Below are 17,094 nucleotides of genomic sequence, written 5' to 3' on the forward strand. Positions count from 1 at the left end.
CACAAACTGTTGATTATGATAGACCTTTTTAAAATAAACACAAATATAATTTGCTACTGACTGTATCATGTAGGAATTTTGAGAAACACAATGGTGTATTTAATTGACTATAACATGTTTTAAAGCACAAAGTTTCTGATACGCTGTGATAGTTCACCACGTTTCCCTGCTGATTTTCGTTTCTGCTCAGTGTCTGGTGCATCTCTTTGCAGTATTCAACAGTAGTTAGCCAACATTGATGGATTCCAGTTGCCTTGATATCTTTTTTCCATAGTAGGAATGTCCTCGTGAAACCTTTCGTCATGTTCATCGCTGACTGCACCAAGATTTGCAGGGAAGAATTCCAAGTGTGAATGTAGAAAGTGCATCTTCAGTGACATGTTGCATTTCATGGTTTTGTCTGCTCTAAGAAGTTTGTCAACCAGTTGAATATAGTTTGGTGCTCTGTAACTGCCAAGAAAACTCTCAACGACATCCTTAAATGCTTTCCAGGCGCTTTTCTTTGGCCCGACTAACAGTTCTTCAAATCTCTCTTCATTGATGACGTGTCCTTCTGGGGACCGACAAAAATGCCTTCCTTAATTTTGGCATCAGTTATTCTTGGAAACATCTGTCTTAAATAAAGAAAACCTTTGCCTTCCTTGTTCATTGCTTTTACGAAATTTTTATCAGTCCAAGTTTTATGTGAAGAGGAGGCAAAATTATCTTTGTTGGGTCAACAAGTGGTTTAGGTACCACATTTTTCTGTCCTGGAACCAAATTCTTACAGAGTGGCCAGTTCTTTTGAATGCAATGCAACTTCTTAGCACCGCTGTCCCATTCACAAATAACAGTACTAGGTATATCCAAGCTGCATTCCAAGTAGCAGAGCTACTACTTGAAGATCACCACAGATGTTCCAGTTGTACTTTGTGTACTGGATATGCTTTAACAGCAGTTTCATGTTTTCATATGTTTCTTTCATGTGTGCTGCATAATGTGGCAATTCTAGTGATGTTCCCACCTTGCCACAGAGGAATTATCAGGGCAAACCGGGATCAAAGAGGTTTAGAGCCATCAGAATAGTTTCCCCGATGAGCAGAATAACAGGGCTGCCTATCCTAGGTCCAGCTCCTATAGCCTGGATCGTTGGCAAACAAGCCCAACACAGAGCAAAGGGAAAATACATACAAACATGCAGGGAAGTCATTTTGTCCCTGTTCAGAAAAAAAAAACAGCAGGTTTTTTTTTCCTGACTGCATTCTGCAGTCCTGCCAAAGGGGGAGGCAGAGAGAGTGCCTGCCCATTCCTATTCCTCACAGGTGTAGGCAGGACTTTCTCCTATTTAAACCTGACCCTGAGAGCAGAAAGGAGGCTAGTAGCAAGGAGACCAGCAGAGGAACCAGCAACCTTGTCACTGCCCAGGAGGAGCAGAGCAAAACCCAGAGAACTGCTTCCCAGCAACCACCAGTCCGAGAGAAGCCATGATGTGGAAATGGTAGATGTGCCTGAAGCTGGGGAATTGCCTGACCCAGAGCTGTCTACACACCAGGAGCTGATGGAGGTGGGTGATACACTTTCCTTTGAAGAAGGGCTTGGCGAGGCCATGGAGCTGGCTTAAACCTCTGAGTTAGGAATGAAGATATTTTTTGCTGCTGGATGCATTGCTGCTTGATACTGCTCTCCCAAATAGCCAGGCTGGATAGAAACCTCATAGGAAGCTGTGCACAGTGAGTGAAGTGCCTGTTACACCATTATGAAACTGGGGGTTTGTTTGGGGGACATTTGCTAGTTTATTTTTGACCTTTGGAAACTTGTGCTAACTGCTCCAGGAGTTACACTTTTGCCCTGGTGAAGGACTGAGAAAACTGAATGCGATGGCTACTGAACAATTGCCGCAATCACATCTTTGATATTATAGGGGTTTTTTTTCTTTTTGCCTTTGAATGGATTTTTCCTCTGCCTTAAAGAAAAGCTGCTATGTAAAACCTTTTTTTTCAAAACTGCAAAAGGCTATCATACTTACCTGGTTTAGTAGGAATATTGTCTAAAGTCTCAGGCAATAAGCTAAATAAGACACTTGAGTAATTATTATTATTTTTTTTTTGTCTTTTTATTTTGGGAGAAAAACCTGAAAGATACCACAAACTGAAAACTGGGCATGGCCCAGCAACAAGCTGCCAGAACCACAGTGGCCATCTTGGAACCTGGCAGATCCTGAATAGTCTCTCCCTATTGAGGAGTGAACCATCATCATTTGTTATTTCTGCTGTTATTGTTTGTTTTTTTCTCAATATGATTTACTCTGCGCAACTACTCTAAGTGCAAAAGACTTGTACAATAAACTTTTGATTTTCATTTTTGAAACCAACCTCTTTTGGTGTTTTTGTATCTGTGTGTCTGGGTTGTCTATAAGGAGGAGTGCTCCAGGATTCAAACCAGCACCCCCTGTAGGGCTACTGCCTCATTGCAGGAGAGTGCCTCGTTCCTTTTGTTTTACTGCCACTTGGTGGAGGGCCGCTGTAGATCTAGTGCGGACCCTGGCTGATGACAATAGCCAATAGGTATTGACGGGTAGACATTGCCATTGTGAAACAAAGCAGCATTGAGGCTTAACACTGATAAATCAATAAAAAGATGCCACTCCTGTGGGTCATGCATACAGCCAAAGTTGTGAACAATCCTTCAATATCAATGCGGATACAGAGGTTTTCAACCTGTGCAAATAAATTTGTTAAATCATCTTGGCGGCTTTGAAAGACAGAAATTTTCGTACCTGGTGAGAGAAAACACCATCTGTGCAGTCTTGAACTCAATAATTCTGCTTTTGTTTTTGACAAACCTAAGTCCCTCACCAGGTCATTTAATTCTGACTGTGTTATAAGATAAGACTCACCAGATGAACATGGTTCAAAATCAGGATCAATGTCACTGTCAGTGCTTGGCTGGTGCATTACAGATTCTTTATCAGTTTCATTTAAGCTTCATTTATCTGGTGGATTCAGACCGGAAGACTGTCATCATGGCTGAAGAAAGATTGGGGTATTCAATTGATTATTTTTACTAGAGAAACCTGATACATTTGTCAGACAAAATTTGCCACTCGGTCTGTCAAATGATTATTCTATTCTCGCCATATCATTGGGATAGCAAATGGCATTGACTTCTGAGTACCTCGGAGCCAAGCTTTAAGGTCGATGGCAAGTCTTGCACAACAAATGTGAGGAGCCCATGCTTTGTCTCGATCACCAATCTTGCAAACGAAGTACAGCTAATATGCTTTCTTAACAAGTCGAGTAATGGTGCGTCTTTAAGGCTTAAGTTTGTACTCACCACAAGTGTATTAGAATGTATCTCAGCTGTTGCGACATCGGTGAGACATGTCTGCTGTCACAAATCGTATCTTAATTAGTAAGCCAGTTAATTATTAATTGTCTTATAGCAATTAATAATTAACTGGCTTATTAATTAAGATACTTAATGTACATAGACAATACTATGACATGAAGCATCAAAATACACTCCAAGTGACAGACACGTAATGAAGATTATCCCTGTATGCAAACTGTTTTTTTATAGCCTTTTTAGGCAACATCCATCAAGCCCATGTACAAGTATGCCCAGGTATGCCCAGACTGCATCACTTCCATGGATGTTATACAACTTGCCCTGAACATATGTCTGGACATGACCGCACTATTTCCAGCAAGGTATAACGGGAGCAATAGGCCTATATTAAAATTAGGCTAAGAATTAATTGCATTAGCCTGAAAGTATAACAAGAAATTGTAAAAACGTACTTTTGTTAAAATGGTACGTAATCTTAAATATGATTTTCATGATCAGCAGCCAAAAATCTGTAAGATATACCCGAAAGTGTTGAAGCGAAAACTTTGTTGTCCAGTGGTACACAAAGGACTAAGGAGTTTCACTAGAAATGGATGCTATTTAGATGATGATGTGAAAATAGAATCAAACCTGCAACTGGGTCTGTTTTACAGGTTCCATGATTTATCAGTGTGAGTTATAAGATGGGTTATTTTACTACAACATGTGCTATTTTAGCACATATCCTATTGTATGCAATGAGACATAGCTACTAATGGTAACAGTAAAATAGCTTGTTTTAATAATGTACTCCCTAGATGCCTTAGTGCAAGCACAGGTAGTCATGTAGCCAATTCAGCCTGGTAGGCTGTTTTAGGGGACCTAGAAGGCTCTATGATCGTTCAACAGCCACACTTTTATTGCTGGCTATTTAGATTAATACAGAACATTGTGGTTAGTAATGGGAAAGGCGGGTGCTAAAGGAAACTAAGGAAAGAAGTTATCAACATGGGCTGCTGTTAAGATGAGTCTCATATTTAATCACTAGCTTGCTATTTTAGCACAGGTCCTATTCTATGCAATGAAAAATAGTTATAACTTAGATTAACACTAAAATAACCAATAATAGCCCTTCTTCATAACTCATCCTCTCCCACCATGTGAGGAGCTTGCATACTTTCCTACCCAAGATGATAAGAGTACAAAGCAGGAAGACAGAAAGGGGCTGATTCTACAAATGGGCATCCTAATTATAGGCAGTGATAGACATCCTACTGCTGTCTGGCAGCCAATCGGGATGCAAGTTTGTAGAAAGAATTTTCCCAAGGACGAACTCCTACACTATAGGCGTTTGTCACAGGTCTAGGGAGAGGACTAGGGACACTTAAGCTCTCCCAAGGCTGGATGTTTTTTTGCCCGGAAGTGGCCTTGCATGAGTTTAAGCTTCCCTACACATCTACCTAGAGCCGCGACAGATGCCTGCAATGTAGGCATGCAAAATACTGGCCTACATTTCAAATTGGAAAGTAAATGTGGCCAGTTGAGCTGATCATGGCATGAGAATCCCCGATCAGCTGAGCGTGGGGGAAATACCCCTGCCACAATCAGCTGAGCTGGCTGCAGCAGAGGATCTCCCAACACTCACCTCCCCCCCCCCCCCCGAGATCAACCTGCCAACACCCTTCCTCCCCATTCCAAGATCAGCAGGAGGGATGCCCACTCCCTCCTGCTGCCAGGCCCCCTTGAACCCCCAACACCCTACCCTGAACCCTCAGACATCCCAAACACTCTGGGGAGGGGGGGAGGGTTAAGGCATCTGTCCTTTCAGGTAGATGTGATTCTGCATAGGACGTTGGTACCCGATTCTCAACTGCTTCTTAGGTGGCTGCTGAGACCAGCGACCTATACAGAATGAGGTCCAAAGATCATATTTTGACTAGTAGCGGGAAAGTATCCTTACCAGTATTGACAGGATTTACAGGACTGAACTGAATGTGTTGCATAGTCTTTTTCTGCCATCAGTGTGTGAAGTAGGTCTCAGGGGCAGGCCATTCTTATACACTGTACATGAAAATGTCTGTGACAGTGTTTACAGTAAGTAGTAACACAATACTGAGAACATTTCATTTAACATTTAGATAATAAAGAGAGAGACTTGTCTTCTTAACTGGGCTGGATAGAACTATACTTAACACAGTATGATGTTTTTGTAGCACACAAAATTAAGAAATGGCTCGGTACATATGTACTGTGGGTGGTTGTTGCCTTGCTTTACTGCCATCCTCATGTAGAATGTGGCAACAAAAATATATATGTACAGTATATTCTCTTTAGTGCAACCTGTTATGACAAGTAAATTCAGATTGTTGTGTTGGGCACATAGAAAGTGAACGATGCTTGTTTTCACACAACACATGCGGTACAAAAATACCTACCTTTCCCCACAGCAAGTAATGTCTGGCAGCATGTAAACTGCACAGACATATATATTACAACATAGCAAACATCTGCACGTTCAAGTGACTTGGTAATGTGCTTACAACACAGTCCTAAGTAGAACTGTGACTTCAAAGATGAAAGATCGCTGTGTTCCTCAACCAGCCACACAGTGGAGAGTTGAAATTAAAATGAAATTAATGAGGTAACAAAATAAAAAAAACCAAAAAAAAAAAAAACCACGGTACAGGACATAAAATGGTTTAGATAAAATTAGTATAAAGAACAATGGCAGGTTTGTGATTAGCTGGATACTAGAGCTTAATTAAAATATATGGCTTGTGTGTAAAGTACATGCAGTTCCGTGTAAGTTAAATTCATATCATGAAGCAGTAATGACTCATTCCTGTTATCTTTTGAGATTTCATGATGGAAGTACAGAAGTGCATTCGAGGTAAATCATGCTGTTGACATTGCTTTACAAGCAAAGCTTCCTTTTAACCTCTTAGTGGACATTTCCTCTTAATAGCTGATACAAATCACTAGAACGTTATGGTGGGAAAAAGATAAATTACAAATATTTTCTTAAATTTTTTTTTTTTTTTTTTTACAGGGTACAAACAGTACAATGATTTCTGCATAGTTGGTGCTCTATTTGTGGGACAACTGGTTCTGAAAATGTAATATGTTCAATACTGATGCCTTAATTTCACAGGTAACATTGTTCATTAAAAAAACCCCTGTTTTTCATGGTTCAAGTCAGGCATATATTAACACTTAAAATATGAGGGGGTGCTGAAAAGTTCTCAGCCCAACCAACCAACCTTCCTAAATTCTGAGCACTGTTTTGCCACTGTAGCTGAAAAGAGTGTTATCTTGTTTTGTTAAGTTGCAATCTGCAGAAATGAAATTCTGTGTTGCCATTGTTTTAGTTCATTGATTGAACCATATCCATGTCATTCTCTTCTTGGTTGTGCTGAGAACTTTATAGCACCCCCCCCCTATCAATCGAATATGAATCTTGCCCATTGACTACATTTGTTACCTCGCAATAAGGGTCATGTATCTCTCCTTTTCTTAGATTTCCTTAGATTTTCAGGGTGGGTGGGTGGGGGGAGGGAAATGTATTTTGAGGATTAAAATTACTTAGTTATAATATTGTAATCACATCATATGTCTTATTGTATTAATAATTGGGAGGAGGGTGGGAGAAAATGATTGTTTTATGTATTACTTGTGTAGTTAATAGTGCGTTTTATGCAGTATTTTATGTTCAATTAATTGTATCGCACTGTCAAAGTTTGAAAATCAATAAAGATTAAAAAAAAAAAAAAAAATAGAATATGAATCTTGTCCATACCAGTGAAGTCCATGTCATATTTGATTACAGCCTGTTGGTAAAATGATGGCATGTTGAACAGGATTGACTATGGAATGAGTTTTATTTTTATTTAGTTTTTTGCTTGAATTTTCTTCTCTTGCTTTTGTACCTGGCCTCTACTGAGTCAATAATACAATGAGCCTTCATTTACATTTTGAGACTTCCCCCTTTCTTATTAATTCTCTGTAACCTTTCCATCTAGTTTAGCCATTACAGTGTCAGTCCTTAGCCAGCAGTCACATACTACATTTCCCCTTAAGAATTGGTATTTTCAGAAGACAAGCAGGATAGCAAGTATCACATTATGGGATTACCTCGACAATAAAGCCTATATGGGCAAACTCCAGATTAGTCAGTACTGCAATAGCAGCACAGGTTCATTTTTGGTGCCAAGAAGTCCTGTCCATCAACTTCAGCACTGGTCGCTGTAGATCCCAGAGCTGCATCAAATATTGGACACGCATATGCATTGAGAGTGCACTTTTCTTCCTGGCCATCAAGCATTTATAGACCATTGGAACTGGTCAACTGTGTCCTACCCAACAATGAAGAAGGCTTCATTAATGTCAATGGTTTATGTTGCAGAATGCCAGATGGAGACTGAGTACATTGACATCACACTTCATTAGAGTAGAGTATGGCATCAAAAGTTGATGCCCTCAAAGTGCTCCTGATATGAGGACCGTTCAGCCTTTTCAGTATCAGAGGGGGCACAACATCCTCCAACGACATTAGACTTGCCTTCCAATACTCCTCAAGTGACTCAGGAGGATTTAGCCATTCCTACTGAATTCCCTATACCCTTGTCAATGACAGCTTTTGAGGAGCAGCTCATGAAGAGATTTCATGATTGGAGAAAGTGTGTCTTTGGCCTAGATGCACTAAACATAATCACTAATACCGACTGGATCACTGTTGGCTGATTCTCTGGTTGATTGCAGAAGAGCGATCGATGTACCAAAAAGATTGAATGCAAATTATTTGCGCGGAGGTTCTAGTCTCTCTCATCCGATTGATCAATTCTCATACATGTGCAAAGCTGGCAAAGGGAAACCTGAGAGGCAGGGGAAGCCCCAAAAGCAGCCTCCTGTCACATGGTGCACTGAAGAGGGGAAGGCCAGTCATTTTCAATAGACCGTGCTTCCCTCCAACTCCCAACATCTACCAAAGGTAAGGGGGTGGAGGGTTCAGGGGAGCATCTAGTGGCAGGAGGAAGTGGGCATCCCTCATGCTTTTTTGGGAAGAAGAGGGAGGGTAGGGAATGGTTCAGGGGGGCCTCCATTGGAAGGAGGGTGTGGGCATTCCTTCTGCCATTTTCACTGCTGCTTGGGGGTGGGGGGGGTTAGTTCTTGGCTCTGGGACGTCGGGGAGGGTTTTTTTCTTTCTTTTTTTTTAAATGGGGTAGATATTGTTCATGTGTAACACATGCACAACATCTGTCCGTTAAAAAAGAAGAAGAAAATGTTTCCTTCCCCGAGCAGCTGAGTGGCAGGAGGCTGCTTCCAGGGCTTTCTCTGCCTCTCAGCTGCCCAGGCTTCCCTTTGCTGGCTTTGTGCATGTCTGAGAGTCACTTTCATACTGATCAATTAGGCGAGAGAGACTCAAACCTCCGCGCAAATCATTTGCATGCAATCCTTTTGTTGCTTCGCTCTTCTGCAATCGGCCAGAGAATCGGCCAACAGCGATTCAATCGGTATTGGTGATTATGTTTAGGGCATCCAGGCCTAAGACCTCTGTCACTGAATTTCTCAGCTAATTGTCACTGTTCTGGTTGCAAGATTTATGCAGGTCCTGGGTGATATTTAGTGAGGCTGCTGTGAGAGTTCACGGCAGTCATTTTCCTCAGGCAGCCACAAGAAGCAGGAATGAGTGGTCTTTACTCCTGCCCTGATTGCTCCTACTGGATCACCAGGGATTGAATGGAGACCTGAGGGAAGGGGTTATCCTGCACGGAAGAGGGGTGGGAGGGAGTGGAGTTGTTTTGCTTGGTCGGGGGAGCGGTGGAGGGCTTGTTACTACTGGGGAGTCGATGGGAAGTATAGAACCAGAGTGTGAGAGGGACCATTAGTGATTTAAGCAGAAAGCAGCCACTCCTTCTCACTTAAATCGCTTTGAATATCAGCCTGAATATGGCTTATGGCTCATATACCTCTCTTTGGAGGAGAGTGTAGCGCAGTGGTTAAATCTACAGCCTCAGCACCCTGAGATTGTGGGTTCAAACCCACATTGCTCCTTGTGACTCTGGGCAAGTCACTTAATCCCCCCATTGCCCCAAGTACATTAGATAGATTGTGAACCCACCAGGACAGACAGCGAAAAACTCTTGAGTACCTGAATAAATTAATGTAAACCGTTCTGAGCTCCCTGGTAGAATAGTATAGAAAATTGAAAAAATACATATTTATTTATATTCTGCTTAAACTTAAGCAAATCACACATCATACACACACAGTCATAAAAGCAATTATAAAAATTAAAAACAATGATTAAATACTCACAACATCAGATCATATAACAAAAAAAAAAAATCAAGACAAATAACCTAGATCTCATTTTATCTTATGCATTATTTACTTCTCCCACCCCCTCTTTTACGAAGCTGCATTAGGCTTTTTTATTGCCGGCCATGGCGGTATTAGCTCCAATGCTCATAGAATTCCTATGAGTGTCGGAGCTAATATTGCCACGGCTGGTGATAAAAAAAAAAAAAAGCCTAATGCAGCTTTTTTTTTTTTTGGGGGGGGGTGGAGTTAATCTGCATCAGTCTTAATAAATAAATGCCCCATCAACAATTTTTTTAATTCTCTCAGCTTGTTACTAATCTAATCTGCAATGGAAGTTAATTCCAGACCACAGGACCTGCAATCAAAAATGCACTTTTCTTACTTTCATGAAAATTTATTTTCCTCAAAGCTGAAATAGCACCGAAATCACATCTACAGAGGCACCTAGCAGCATCTAAGGTCGGTTTGCTCCGAAAATGACCTTAGGTGTAGACATGATTCATGTCAAAGATAGATGCCGATAATGAAGGCCTTCAAAACCTGGCCTATGTTTCCGGCACGTACTTTTGACATTAATCACGCTTCTGCAAACGGCGCCTTAATGTGATTGATACACGACAGTGCCAATTTTGTAGGTGCTGGCCAAATACGGCATTGTTTACAGAATCTGACTTTTAGAAAACCTGAATATATATATATATATATAAAATGCTTTGATGGTCTTGCGAAGGGCAGTATATAAATATCTTAATAAACAGAAACATAAGCACAAATTTTCCCACAATCTTAGTCATCTTTAGCAAAGATGACTGTGGCCTATAATTACTGAGAGTGAATGAGTCCTTAGAAAGTTTGTTTTAAAGCGAACATACGTATCCATTTTCAAGGATGTAATGTAATGTAATTTATTTCTTATATACCGCTACATCCGTTAGGCTCTAAGCGGTTTGAAGAAAATATACATTAAGATTATAAATGAGAAGTAAGAAGGTATTTAAAAAATTCCCTTACGGTCCCGAAGGCTCACAATCTAACTAAAGTACCTGGAAATTAATAAAGAAGAGAAAATAAAGATGGTTGAAAAAAGAAAAATTCTATGTGAATTTATAGGATGGAAATTAAACTGACAGTGAAGAACTGTATGAAAAATACATATGGAATCAACAAACAAAGAAGTAAAAACCTCCGTTTATGCCTTCCAGGACAACACAGAGAATTTTTTATTGACTGATCTAACAAGGCCGTATTTCAGCACAATGCCTGTGTCAGGGTTTGAAGCAGTAAACGCCTTATTGGTTATCTCTCTGAGTTCAGATTCCAACACCGCACTCATAAATCAGCAAATGTCTTATTGCTTTGAGGAAAGCAAGGTCCTGCCAACCATCGCTCTCAGGAGCTATACTGTATGTTTAGTTTGCCTTTTGGACCTGGGGGTTCTGCCTCCATTCTTTGCATCTCTACTCTGTGTTGTTCTTGCTGTTATCAAGGAAGCAGGTACTACCACACCAGTGCTCAATGATCTATTAACATAGAGTAGGTGATAATTGCTGGACCCAAGCTCAGGCCAGCTGCTCAAATCACAAATGGAGAACACATATCGTTGGATGAATTTGTCAGTATCGCAAGATTTCAAACAGACCACACTTCCTTCTCAGTAGCTAAAATGAATGCATTCCTCTCAAATTCTCCTAATAATATCGTCTCTTCTTTAGGCAAGTGTTCATCAAAATCTTATCGTAGTCTAACTACTTTTTCAAAAATCAATTTCCCTAACTTACCAGGTGTGATTAAGCATAATGAATTATTTATACTCTTCTGAGTTAATGATCTCACAAGTCTAAACAGTTCCTTCAATCTATTCAAAGCAGCCTTTATAATATTGATCTCTAGTTTGATTCACTACCATCCTATATTCTTCTAATTTATTTGTTTTGATTTATATCCCGTCTTCCCAGAAAACTCAGGATGGGCCACAAGTTAACATACATAATTTCAAGCAGACATAGCATCAGCACAGAGGAGGAGACACGGTTATCATACAGGAGATCAGAGCAATTTAATCAGATAAGATTCTCTCAAATCCTTCTCTTTCAATTTTTCCATCTTCTCTCAGTTCAGCATAACTCTAGTCCTAAGATTTTTAATCACTTCTGTTAGCCAGGGTCACTTTTATTCTTTTTGCATGGAAATAACATAAAGGACTACACCCACCTACAAACTCAATTAAACAGACAAGTCTGATACACATGGAGAGAGAGAAGATGCTCAAATATCAAGAAAGGCAGTCTGAGTCCAAGAAAATGTGACAGAAAGATGCAGAAATATTTCCCATCATTTTGGATGCGTCAGATTTGATCAAAAAGAACTTTCAAGCACACCTGGATAAGTTATCTATCTATCTATCTATCTATCTATCTATCTATCTATCTATCTATCTATCTATCTATATATATATATATATTACCTCTTGTGAATTACAGAAAGAAGCTCTCTTTGGCACAATTCAAGTACTATGGTGAACATTAGCAGTACATTTGAGAGACTGAGATCATACTACACATATTTTGGCTTAGGAGTGAGGTTCATTCCTGTCATGATATGCACAAAATTAAATCACGGTGAACAACACAAAATTAACTCATTTGGAGAAATTGCCCGACAGACAATGGTAGATGTACACGCCCAAATGCATGCACACACATACATGCAAGCACACATGTGCACACGCACAAACACACACAGAGAGAAGGGGCAGGGGAGATGAGAGAGGGAAAGAGGAGGGGGAATGGGGTTAGGTTTTTAGATGGTTGGAGATGGTGTTTGGTAGAAAGGGACACAATGCAGCTGACTGGGTGGAGGAGTGTGTGGTGCGGTGGTTGGAGCTACAGCCTCAGTACCCTGGGGTTGTGGGTTCAAACCCCACACTGCTCCTTGTGACCCTGGGCAAGTCACTCAGTCCTCCATAGCCCCAGGTACATTAGATAGATTGTTAGCCCATCGGGACAGATAGGGAAAATGCTTGAATACCTGATTGTAAAACCACTTCAATAACCTTGATAGGCGGCACATAAACACCTAATAAACTTGAAACTAGGTGTTAATGGGGCTGAAGAGGGTTAGGTGAAGATAAAGCTGTTTTTGTTTAGAGGCTGAGTAAGACCTGACCATGCACCGAGATGCCAGGCTGCAGCACAATGAACCAAACAACGCTCCACATCAAAAGAGGCATCTCTGCCATTTAGTCAATATTTGTAGCTGGTGTGCATTTGGGTGCATTTTTTCCGCATCATCTGCGTGTCCCAATGTTTGTGGAATATGTCCTGCATGCTCGGTGGCTTGTCCTGCCCAGGACATGTCCACTTGTCACCCCAAATACTCCCCCTTTTAGGAAGTGTACATGTACACAACATGCTGCACATAAATCTGCCTATTTTACTATTATAAAATACCGCTCGGCACGTTTCCAGCTTTTTTGGCAGACAGATGTTGATTTTACCACCCAAATGGATAATTTATGCATTTAGTTTAGACCTGCTATACAGATAATGACACTGAATATACATATTAATTTAAGCACCAGCACTTCAACTAATGCAGTCGCCATCAGGCCCTTTTTCTTTATCACCTGGATATAGAAATGTGTCCTGTTCCCTTTGGAATAACACACTCTGAGCACTCGTTTTTCTCTGATTAAGAGTTTTGTCTACATTTATACAGAGTAAAAAAAAAAAAAAGCATTCATATCCCAGTAGTCTAGATCAGTGTTTTTCAACCTTTTTATACCTATGGACCGGCAGAAATAAAATAATTATTCTGTGGATCGGCATCGGTCCGTGGACCAGTGGTTGAAGAACACTGGGCTAAGTCGTGGGCCAGACCCTGCCCATCTCTACCCAATCTCCATCCCAGACCCCGCCCTCATAATAGTACTAATTGCACTTTGCACGACCCTTGCCTCACCTGGAAGCCTTCTCTCTGACGTTGCAACGTCAGAGAGAAGGCTTCCGGTTCAGGCGCAGGATGCTCGTAGGAGCCACTGACCGTGGCTTTGTGCACTGAATCAGTTAGGAAGAGGGAGCTGGCTCCAAGATAACGCCGCATCAATCGCACCGTGGACCGGCGGTTGAAGAACACTGTTTTGGGCCTGATGCACGTGCTGGCCCTGTGGACCGGCAGGAAATTTCTGTGGACCGGCACTGGTCCATGGACCGGTGGTTGAAGAACACTGGTCTAGGTAGGGAGAAGTGATCCAGTTGTGTTGTTATTGCCTCAAGATCATGGGTTCACCATTTACAGTAGATCTCGTGCTAAGTAATTTTCCATAGCAAAGGAATTTTTCAGCCACACTTCTGGCATCCTGTACCTTGAACACTGTGCATAATACAATGCCTGGATGTAGTGCTTATACGTTATTTCTGTTTCACTCTCTTGATACTGTAGCCTTCAGATGCAATCCTATTTTTCTTGCAAAAAGTAAACTTAAATTTATCTTTGTCTCTCCTTCCCTTCATTAAATTTATCCAGTGTAAGGATAAGCACAGTGGTACTATTTGGATGAATATAGAGATGCTATTTTCTATGCAGGTCCAAGAAAGTGTGGAATTTATTACCCGATGCTGTGAGATCAATGCATAATTTAGAACAATTTAAAAAGGTGTTAAAGACTGTGTTATTTCAAAGAGCATTTGAGGTCTGAATAACCTAAGATGTCCTGAATTCTCAGTACAGTGAGAGGTGTTTTTAATGAATTGTAAGATGCTTGGAACTGAATATGAGTTTTTATGTCATCTATGGTTTTAGACTGTATCTTATGTTGAGATTATGTATGTTTTACTGAAATCCATTTAGGATTGTACATAAAGTAGATTTGATTTTTTTTTTAAAATAAATGAATAAATATTCACCAGTTATCATGGCATGTCCACATGCCATCATATGCAAGCAATAAAACATGAATTGACTGAAAATTGTTGATGACTGGCAGTATAGTGCTTCTATCAGTAATGGTTGTTACTGCTTTAGCCTAGTGGAGGAGTAGCCTAATGGTTAGTGCAGTGGTCTGAGAATATGAGGGACTAGATGTGATTCCCATTGCATTTTCTTGTGACCTTAGGCGTCAGAATGGGGCCATGGCCTCCCCCAAAATTGCTGGCAGTACTATAACAGGGCCCAACAGGGATCCTGTGGGGAAAAAAGCACCTCTTGTGAGGCTGGGAGTGGCATCTTGCTACCGGTCAGCATGCCTACTGGTCGGCTCTCTCTACCGCGTACCTTCACTGACATCTACTCCTCTTCCCCCCCCCCCCCCCCCCCCGCAGCGTGTCTACCTTTAATTTCTGGTAAAAGCACAGCACTGCCCTCACACTGGGGCCGACATCTTCTCCTCACTGCGGCCAACCCTAACGGAAACAGGAAGTTGTCAGAGAAGGTGGGCCACAGTGGAGAGAAAACGCCAGGGCTGGCAGCAGGGTGGTGCTGTACTTTGCAAGAAATTAAAGGTAGACACATGGCGGGTAGGGGGGGGAAGGAGTAGATGTCGGCGAAGGGACATGGCAGAGAGTGCCAACCAGCAGGCACGCTGGCCAATAGCAAGGTGCCTCTTCCACCAGAGTACCCTAGAAATAAGGCCTCATCCAAGACATTTCATATTCAGGGAAGGCATAGAAGGTAGAGAGAGAGTATTAGGACTTAAGGGAGGGAGTGAGGGGAAGGGAGAGATGTTGGAATCAAATGAGGGAAGGAGGGAGAGATGTGAGGAAGGGAAAGATGTCAGATTTGTGAGGAACAAGGAGAGATGGACTTGGGGACCCCAGAGGGGATACAAGGAGGACAGGGAGAGGTGGTAGAAGTCGGACAATAAGAGCTGGATTTGGAGGAGGACAGAGGAAGCAAGAGAGGGAGAGATGGACAGGGGAGAAGGCAGAGGGGGAAGGGAGAAATGGGTGTGGAGATGGCAAAATGGGGAGAGGGACACCCTAGACCCATCTCCGCCCCAGTCCTGCCCTAGCTCCGCCCTCGGGTTTTGAAAAGCCGTCCAGATCCCCGGATTTGTCCTCAAAAGGAGGACATGTTTGGGGAAATCCGGATATCTGATAACCCTAGAGAGGGAGAGATAAATTTGGTGGAGAGGGCAAGATGGGAATAGGGAAAGAGATTCATGGGAGGGGGCAGAATGTGGAGGGAGACATAGACACTCTGACTTTCCCTGTCCATCTCTCCTATCCCTCCTCTGCTCTCCCTAGAGCTTTTGGGTTTCCCCAAACAAAAAAGTGTTCCGCTGTCTATGCTTGTGACTCTGGGCAAGTTGACTCCAGCTTGGTAATTCTAGGGCTAGGTAATACCAAGTGATGATCATTCAGTGACCGCAAAAATTTGCCAGGATTATACAGTGTTAACAAATTTGCCAAATAATAGGGATTCCCAATCGCATGCTCTTAAAAGTTAAAACCAAAAGCTTAAATAAAACCTTGAACTGAACAATGAAACTTCTTACACTGATCACGTTTCTGTGTGCTCTATAGAATAAATATATACAATAGTAGTACTTTATATTATTTGAAGACGCTTTATGTTGTTCTGAGATGAACAGCACAAGTAAAAACCCTGAATGGATAATAGCCAATAATATCCACAAAATCTATAAGAATAATCCAAAATTGGCTAATACGCCTAATCCCTGGGGAAGAAAAAGTCTAAGGAAATGAGGCAAAACTGCAAATAAATGAAATAAATGAATAAATATATAAATAAATAAATAATGGACATCAGTATGAGCCCTTCATAACTAGATGAACGTAGACCTCTGGCTCAGGCAATATCTCAAGAGGTGACCAGCACCAGACCAAAGTCTAAATGAGAATAGCCTCATACATCATGTAGTCCATATATACCAAAGACATGTATGTGCAAAATTTCACACCCTCTCAAAACCAAAAAGATTTTTTTAACACCAGGGAAAAGGGGTTAAAAGGACATAACATATACACTATGCCTGTGGGCACACCATGTAACCTTTACTAAAACATACAACCATACATATAATAAATACTATAAATGTGCATATAAAATGTAATGTATAATATATAATAGTATCTGTGTGTGAATGTGCAAATGAGCAAAATAAATAAATAAATAAATAATTAAAGAAAAAATATATACAAAGTGCAAGGTGCTTCATGAAATGCAAAATTTGTGGCAAAAATGAGGCCTAAAGTGCAATTGCAAAAGAATCCCACTACAGGTTCCTGGAAGAAATCAAATTTAAACTAAACTGCTAGAGAGATTGAAACCTAAAACACCATAATAACAATATAAATATACATAAAAAATATCAGAAGAAAGTGCAAATGCAGGTCATTACTGACCTTTGAAAGTCCTATCATTCAAAGTATAAGTGCCATTCGTTACTAACCGTGCCTCATGTGCTAACAATGAAAGGTTTGTGAGGTCGGCTTTTCACCAACTTAT

The 17,094-nt window shown here is 41.0% G+C and overlaps 1 protein-coding gene across 9 annotated transcripts in view; it reads left to right on the forward strand.

Annotated features, from left to right (window-relative positions):
* Positions 1-17,094, forward strand: part of ZBTB20 (zinc finger and BTB domain containing 20) — a 1,614,058-nt gene that overhangs the window by 420,792 nt on the left and 1,176,172 nt on the right. For 8 of the 9 annotated variants that reach the window (XM_033940835.1, XM_033940838.1, XM_033940833.1 and 5 more), the window contains one exon: positions 6,356-6,457. The exons of the other annotated variant lie outside the window; for it this stretch is intronic. The gene's annotated coding sequence lies outside the window, so the exon portion shown is untranslated. The remainder of the gene's footprint in view (positions 1-6,355; positions 6,458-17,094) is intronic. 9 annotated transcript variants of the gene reach the window in all.

The sequence above is a fragment of the Geotrypetes seraphini genome, chromosome 4 (genome assembly GCF_902459505.1).
Source record: "Geotrypetes seraphini chromosome 4, aGeoSer1.1, whole genome shotgun sequence".
Lineage (NCBI taxonomy): Eukaryota > Metazoa > Chordata > Amphibia > Gymnophiona > Dermophiidae > Geotrypetes > Geotrypetes seraphini.